A 7,640-nucleotide genomic window follows, 5' to 3' on the forward strand; every position below is an offset into this window, starting at 1 on the left:
TAGAATCATCGTACCTGAATCCACTCATTTTGCTGCTACTGGTCTTATGACATTGATTTCATGGCTGAGGGATATTCCATCGGACGTAAGTTCCACAATGTTACGAACCATTTTTATATTTCCTGGGATATTTCAGGTGTACCCAGGTTGAGGTTCTTGTAAGCAGTGCAACCCTCAATTTGGGGGTGGCTCTGTCTTATGGATTTTCAGTTTTCCCAAGGTATATTCCCTAGACCGGAAGTGCCCTTGGCTCTGTAGCTCTGTTGTTTACTTGTTTTAGGGAACACAATGCACTCCTCCAGTGAGGCAGTTGGCAACTTACATCCCGCCCATCAGCATAACAAGGCTCCCTGTTCTCCAGGGCCTGTCTTGCCTTTCTGGTTTTTACACATTTTGTGGATGTCCCTTTTGACCGGTGGGAAGTGATACTTCTTTGTAGTGCAGATTTGCATTGCCCGCTTGCTTGCTTGGCCAAAAAGGGCGTATGCCTTTTCTCCTGAATATATTCAGGAGAAAACGCATATGCCCTTTTTGGCCAAGTGCATCATTGTCGAAGTTGTGCCCCTCTTCCTGTGCTTTACAGGCGAGTCTAACGTACCTCTTGAAATCTGTTTCCTGCTATTCTGCCTCGCTTTCAAGTCCGCCTCGTTGCCTTCCCTCAACAGATTTTTGGACGATAGTTGGCCTTGATTACTCTGCCAGTTTGTGAATTGCTGTGCCCCTGAGCTCCATTTTTCAACTCGTTTTTTGTGAGCTGAACGCAAGTCCTATCTTTTGGTTCAGGACCTCTACTGGTTCCCGGTGGGTGGCTGAGACTTTGGTTAATTCTTCTTTCTGCCAGGAAATTAGAGTGACATGTGCCCATCCAAATGCCTAACAGCTACTCTCTCATTGGTTCTCCCTCTTCCCTTTCATCCTCTGCCAAATTGGCAACCTGTGCGAACCAGGAGCTTAAAGGGGCTGTCTCTCCAAGTTGGGAGATTGATAAGAAAGCAGTTGGAAAGTCAAACCGGAGCACCAGGAGAGGGGCTCTTCGTTGAGTTTTAGAAACCTTTCGTATTCACAGTGTGTCCATTCTCTAGGTTTCCCGTACACGTTATAGCTGTAGTAATATTCCCTTCAGCCTGGAGAGCTGGGACCCATGGAATGGGTGCCATGCATTATTGCTTTAAAGGGTCTGCATTTGCTCACCCAATCTCACCAATCCTCTCAGTCCCAAGTGTCCAGCCTTATGCCACATCCAGCTGTCATTGTAGATAGGGTCATTCCAGGTTGCATCAGAGACCCTGAAGGAATTGTAAAGAATTTCCCTGTTTCTTTGTTCTGTTTTCGAAATTCCTTTTTAGAGTGGGTTTGAGCTGATTCTCGCTGCCATGTTTATGCCAGTCTAGACACACTTGATTCCCTTACGGAGACATATCAATACATAGGTTTTAAGATTCTTAGTAGTCAGATCTATTCCTCTGCGGGAAATATGGGGTTTTGAGTCCCTTTCACTGAGGAAGGTGTAGGTCTTGTCTATTCCATAGTTGGTTTTTGGAACGGTACCTGTGCTTATATCAAACTCTGGTTTGATGCATCTCCCCACCTCTCCTTCCCCCTTAAGCAGGCATAAGAGTGTTTTCTAAATGTGAGACTCTGTTCTCTTGCCTAACTCAGTTCATGTGTAGCCATGTTTACAGGATCTTCCTAAGTGATATCTTATGATAAGTTTCTTTTTCTGTGTGACTTCTTTCACTTAGAATCATCGTACCTGAATCCACTCATTTTGCTGCCACTGGTCTTATGACATTGGTTTCATGGCTGAGGGATATTCCATCGTACGTAAGTTCCACAATGTTTGGAACCATTTTTATATTTCCTTGGATATTTCAGCTGTACCCAGGTTGAGGTTCTTGTAAGCAGTGCAGCCCTCAATTTGGGGGTGGCTCTGTCTTATGGATTTTCAGTTTTCCCAAGGTATATTCCCTAGACCGGAAGTGCCCTTGGCTCTGTAGCTCTGTTGTTTACTTGTTTTAGGGAACACAATGCACTCCTCCAGTGAGGCAGTTGGCAACTTACATCCCGCCCATCAGCATAACAAGGCTCCCTGTTCTCCAGGGCCTGTCTTGCCTTTCTGGTTTTTACACATTTTGTGGATGTCCCTTTTGACCGGTGGGAAGTGATACTTCTTTGTAGTGCAGATTTGCATTGCCCGCTTGCTTGCTTGGCCAAAAAGGGCGTATGCGTTTTCTCCTGAATATATTCAGGAGAAAACGCATACGCACTTTTTGGCCAAGTGCATCATTGTCGAAGTTGTGCCCCTCCTCCTGTGCTTTACAGGCGAGTCCAACGTACCTCTTGAAGTCTGTTTCCTGCTATTCTGCCTCGCTTTCAAGTCCACCTCGTTGCCTTCCCTCAACAGATTTTTGGACGATAGTTGGCCTTGATTACTCTGCCAGTTTGTGAATTGCTGTGCCCCTGAGCTCCATTTTTCAACTCGTTTTTTTGTGAGCTGAACGCAAGTCCAAACTTTTGGTTCAGGACCTCTACTAGTTCCCGGTGGGTGGCTGAGACTTTGGTTCATTCTTCTTCCTGCCGGGAAATTAGAGTGACATGTGCCCATCCAAATGCCTAACAGCTACTCTCTCATTGGTTCTCCCTCTTCCCTTTCATCCTCTGCCAAATTGGCAACCTGTGCGAACCAGGAGCTTAAAGGGTCTGTCTCTCCAAGTTGGGAGATTGATAGGAAAGCAGTTGGAAAGTCAAAACGGAGCACCAGGAGAGGGACTCTTCGTTGAGTTTTAGAAACCTTTCGTATTCACAGTGTGTCCATTCTCTAGGTTTCCCGTACATGTTATAGCTGTAGTAATATTCCCTTCAACCTGGAGAGTTGGGACCCAAGGAATGGGTGCCATGCATTATTGCTTTAAAGGGTCTGCATTTGCTCACCCAATCTCACCAATCCTCTCAGTCCCAAGTGTCCAGCCTTATGCCACACCCAGCTGTCATTGTAGATAGGGTCATTCCAGGTTGCATCAGAGACCCTGAAGGAATTGTAAAGAATTTCCCTGTTTCTTTGTTCTGTTTTTGAAATTCCTTTTTAGAGTGGGTTAGAGCTGATTCTCGCTGCCCTGTTTATGCCAGTCTAGACACACTTGATTCCCTTACGGAGACATATCAATACATAGGTTTTAAGATTCTTACTAGTCAGATCTATTCCTCTGCGGGAAATATGGGGTTTTGAGTCCCTTTCACTGAGGTTGGTGGAGGTATTGTCTATTCCATAGTTGGTTTTTGGAACGGTACCTGTGCTTATATCAAACTCTGGTTTGATGCATCTCCCCACCTCTCCTTCCCCCTTAAGCAGGCATAAGAGTGTTTTCTAAATGTGAGACTCTGTTCTCTTGCCTAACTCAGTTCATGTGTAGCCATGTTTACAGGATCTTTCTAAGTGATATCTTATGATAAGTTTCTTTTTCTGTGTAACTTCTTTCACTTAGAATCATCGTACCTGAATACACTCATTTTGCTGCCACTGGTCTTATGACATTGATTTCATGGCTGAGGGATATTCCATCGTACGTAAGTTCCACAATGTTTGGAACCATTTTTATATTTCCTGGGATATTTCAGCTGTACCCAGGTTGAGGTTCTTGTAAGCAGTGCAGCCCTCAATTTGGGGGTGGCTCTCTCTTATGGATTTTCAGTTTTCCCAAGGTATATTCCCTAGACTGGAAGTGCCCTTGGCTCTGTCGCTCTGTTTTTTCCTTGTTTTAGGGAACACAATGCACTCCTCCAGTGAGGCAGTTGGCAACTTACATCCCGCCCATCAGCATAACAAGGCTCCCTGTTCTCCAGGGCCTGTCTTGCCTTTCTGATTTTTACACATTTTGTGGATGTCCCTTTTGACCGGTGGGAAGTGATACTTCTTTGTAGTGCAGATTTGCATTGCCCGCTTGCTTGCTTGGCCAAAAAGGGCGTATGCGTTTTCTCCTGAATATATTCAGGAGAAAACACATACGCCCTTTGTGGCCAAGTGCATCATTGTCGAAGTTGTACCCCTCTTCCTGTGCTTTACAGGCGATTCTAACATACCTCTTGAAATCTGTTTCCTGCTATTCTGCCTCGCTTTCAAGTCCGCCTCGTTGCCTTCCCTCAACAGATTTTTGGACGATAGTTGGCCTTGATTACTCTGCCAGTTTGTGAATTGCTGTGCCCCTGAGCTCCATTTTTCAACTCGTTTTTTGCGAGCTGAACGCAAGTCCAAACTTTTGGTTCAGGACCTCTACTGTTTCCCGGTGGGTGGCTGAGACTTTGGTTAATTCTTCTTCCTGCCAGGAAATTAGAGTGACATGTGCCCATCCAAATGCCTAACATCTACTCTCTCATTGGTTCTCCCTCTTCCCTTTCATCCTCTGCCAAATTGGCAACCTGTGCGAACCAGGAGCTTAAAGGGGCTGTCTCTCCAAGTTGGGAGATTGATAGGAAAGCAGTTGGAAAGTCAAACCGGAGCACCAGGAGAGGGGCTCTTCGTTGAGTTTTAGAAACCTTTCGTATTCACAGTGTGTCCATTCTCTAGGTTTCCCGTACACGTTATAGCTGTAGTAATATTCCCTTCCACCTGGAGAGCTGGGACCCATGGAATGGGTGCCATGCATTATTGCTTTAAAGGGTCTGCATTTGCTCACCCAATCTCACCAATCCTCTCAGTCCCAAGTGTCCAGCCTTATGCCACATCCAGCTGTCATTGTAGATAGGGTCATTCCAGGTTGCATCAGAGACCCTGAAGGAATTGTAAAGAATTTCCCTGTTTCTTTGTTCTGTTTTCGAAATTCCTTTTTAGAGTGGGTTTGAGCTGATTCTCGCTGCCATGTTTATGCCAGTCTAGACACACTTGATTCCCTTACGGAGACATATCAATACATAGGTTTTAAGATTATTACTAGTCAGATCTATTCCTCTGCCGGACATATGGGGTTTTGAGTCCCTTTCACTGAGGAAGGTGTAGGTCTTGTCTATTCCATAGTTGGTTTTTGGAACGGTACCTGTGCTTATATAAAACTCTGGTTTGATGCATCACCCCACCTCTCCTTCCCCCTTAAGCAGGCATAAGAGTGTTTTCTAAATGTGAGACTCTGTTCTCTTGCCTAACTCAGTTCATGTGTAGCCATGTTTACAGGATCTTCCTAAGTGATATCTTATGATAAGTTTCTTTTCCTGTGTGACTTCTTTCACTTAGAATCATCGTACCTGAATCCACTCATTTTGCTGCCACTGGTCTTATGACATTGATTTCATGGCTGAGGGATATTCCATCGTATGTAAGTTCCACAATGTTTGGAACCATGTTTATATTTCCTGGGATATTTCAGGTGTACCCAGGTTAAGGTTCTTGAAAGAAGTGCAGCCCTCAATTTGGGGGTGGCTCTCTCTTATGGATTTTCAGTTTTCCCAAGGTATATTCCCTAGACTGGAAGTGCCCTTGGCTCTGTCGCTCTGTTGTTTACTTGTTTTAGGGAACACAATGCACTCCTCCAGTGAGGCAGTTGGCAACTTACATCCCGCCCATCAGCATAACAAGGCTCCCTGTTCTCCAGGGCCTGTCTTGCCTTTCTGGTTTTTACACATTTTGTGGATGTCCCTTTTGACCGGTGGGAAGTGATACTTCTTTGTAGTGCAGATTTGCATTGCCCGCTTGCTTGCTTGGCCAAAAAGGGCGTATGCCTTTTCTCCAGAATATATTCAGGAGAAAACGCATACGCCCTTTTTGGCCAAGTGCATCATTGTCGAAGATGTGCCCCTCTTCCTGTGCTTTACAGGCGATTCCAACATACCTCTTGAAATCTGTTTCCTGCTATTCTGCCTCGCTTTCAAGTCCGCCTCGTTGCCTTCCCTCAACAGATTTTTGGACGATAGTTGGCCTTGATTACTCTGCCAGTTTGTGAATTGCTGTGCCCCTGAGCTCCATTTTTCAACTCGTTTTTTGTGAGCTGAACGCAAGTCCAAACTTTTGGTTCAGGACCTCTACTGGTTCCCGGTGGGTGGCTGAGACTTTGGTTAATTCTTCTTCCTGCCAGCAAATTAGAGTGACATGTGCCCATCCAAATGCGTAACATCTACTCTCTCATTGGTTCTCCCTCTTCCCTTTCATCCTCTGCCAAATTGGCAACCTGTGCGAACCAGGAGCTTAAAGGGGCTGTCTCTCCAAGTTGGGAGATTGATAGGAAAGCAGTTGGAAAGCCAAACCGGAGCACCAGGAGAGGGGCTCTTCGTTGAGTTTTAGAAACCTTTCGTATTCACAGTGTGTCCATTCTCTCGGTTTCCCGTACACATTATAGCTGTAGTAATATTCCCTTCCACCTGGAGAGCTGGGACCCATGGAATGGGTGCCATGCATTATTGCGTTAAAGGTTCGGCATTTGCTCACCCAATCTCACCAATCCTCTCAGTCCCAAGTGTCCAGCCTTATGCCACATCCAGCTGTCATTGTAGATAGGGTCATTCCAGGTTGCATCAGAGACCCTGAAGGAATTGTAAAGAATTTCCCTGTTTCTTTGTTCTGTTTTCGAAATTCCTTTTTAGAGTGGGTTTGAGCTGATTCTCGCTGCCATGTTTATGCCAGTCTAGACACACTTGATTCCCTTACGGAGACATATCAATACATAGGTTTTAAGATTCTTACTAGTCAGATCTATTCCTCTGTGGGAAATATGGGGTTTTGAGTCCCTTTCACTGAGGAAGGTGGAGGTCTTGTCTATTCCATAGTTGGTTTTTGGAACGGTACCTGTGCTTATATCAAACTCTGGTTTGATGCATCACCCCACCTCTCCTTCCCCCTTAAGCAGGCATAAGAGTGTTTTCTAAATGTGAGACTCTGTTTTCTTGCCTAACTCAGTTCATGTGTAGCCATGTTTACAGGATCTTCCTAAGTGATATCTTATGATAAGTTTCTTTTCCTGTGTGACTTCTTTCACTTAGAATCATCGTACCTGAATCCACTCATTTTGCTGCTACTGGTCTTATGACATTGATTTCATGGCTGAGGGATATTCCATCGGACGTAAGTTCCACAATGTTACGAACCATTTTTATATTTCCTGGGATATTTCAGGTGTACCCAGGTTGAGGTTCTTGTAAGCAGTGCACCCCTCAAATTAGGGGTGGCTCTGTCTTATGGATTTTCAGTTTTCCCAAGGTATATTCCCTAGACCGGAAGTGCCCTTGGCTCTGTAGCTCTGTTGTTTACTTGTTTTAGGGAACACAATGCACTCCTCCAGTGAGGCAGTTGGCAACTTACATCCCGCCCATCAGCATAACAAGGCTCCCTGTTCTCCAGGGCCTGTCTTGCCTTTCTGGTTTTTACACATTTTGTGGATGTCCCTTTTGACCGGTGGGAAGTGATACTTCTTTGTAGTGCAGATTTGCATTGCCCGCTTGCTTGCTTGGCCAAAAAGGGCTATGCGTTTTCTCCTGAATATATTCAGGAGAAAACGCATATGCCCTTTTTGGCCAAGTGCATCATTGTCGAAGTTGTGCCCCTCTTCCTGTGCATTACAGGCGAGTCCAACGTACCTCTTGAAATCTGTTTCCTGCTATTCTGCCTCGCTTTCAAGTCCGCCTCGTTGCCTTCCCTCAACAGATTTTTGGACGATAGTTGG

Source organism: Mesoplodon mirus (genome assembly GCF_964341445.2).
Source record: "Mesoplodon mirus genome assembly, contig: HAP1_SCAFFOLD_80, whole genome shotgun sequence".
NCBI classification, from domain to species: Eukaryota; Metazoa; Chordata; class Mammalia; order Artiodactyla; family Ziphiidae; genus Mesoplodon; species Mesoplodon mirus.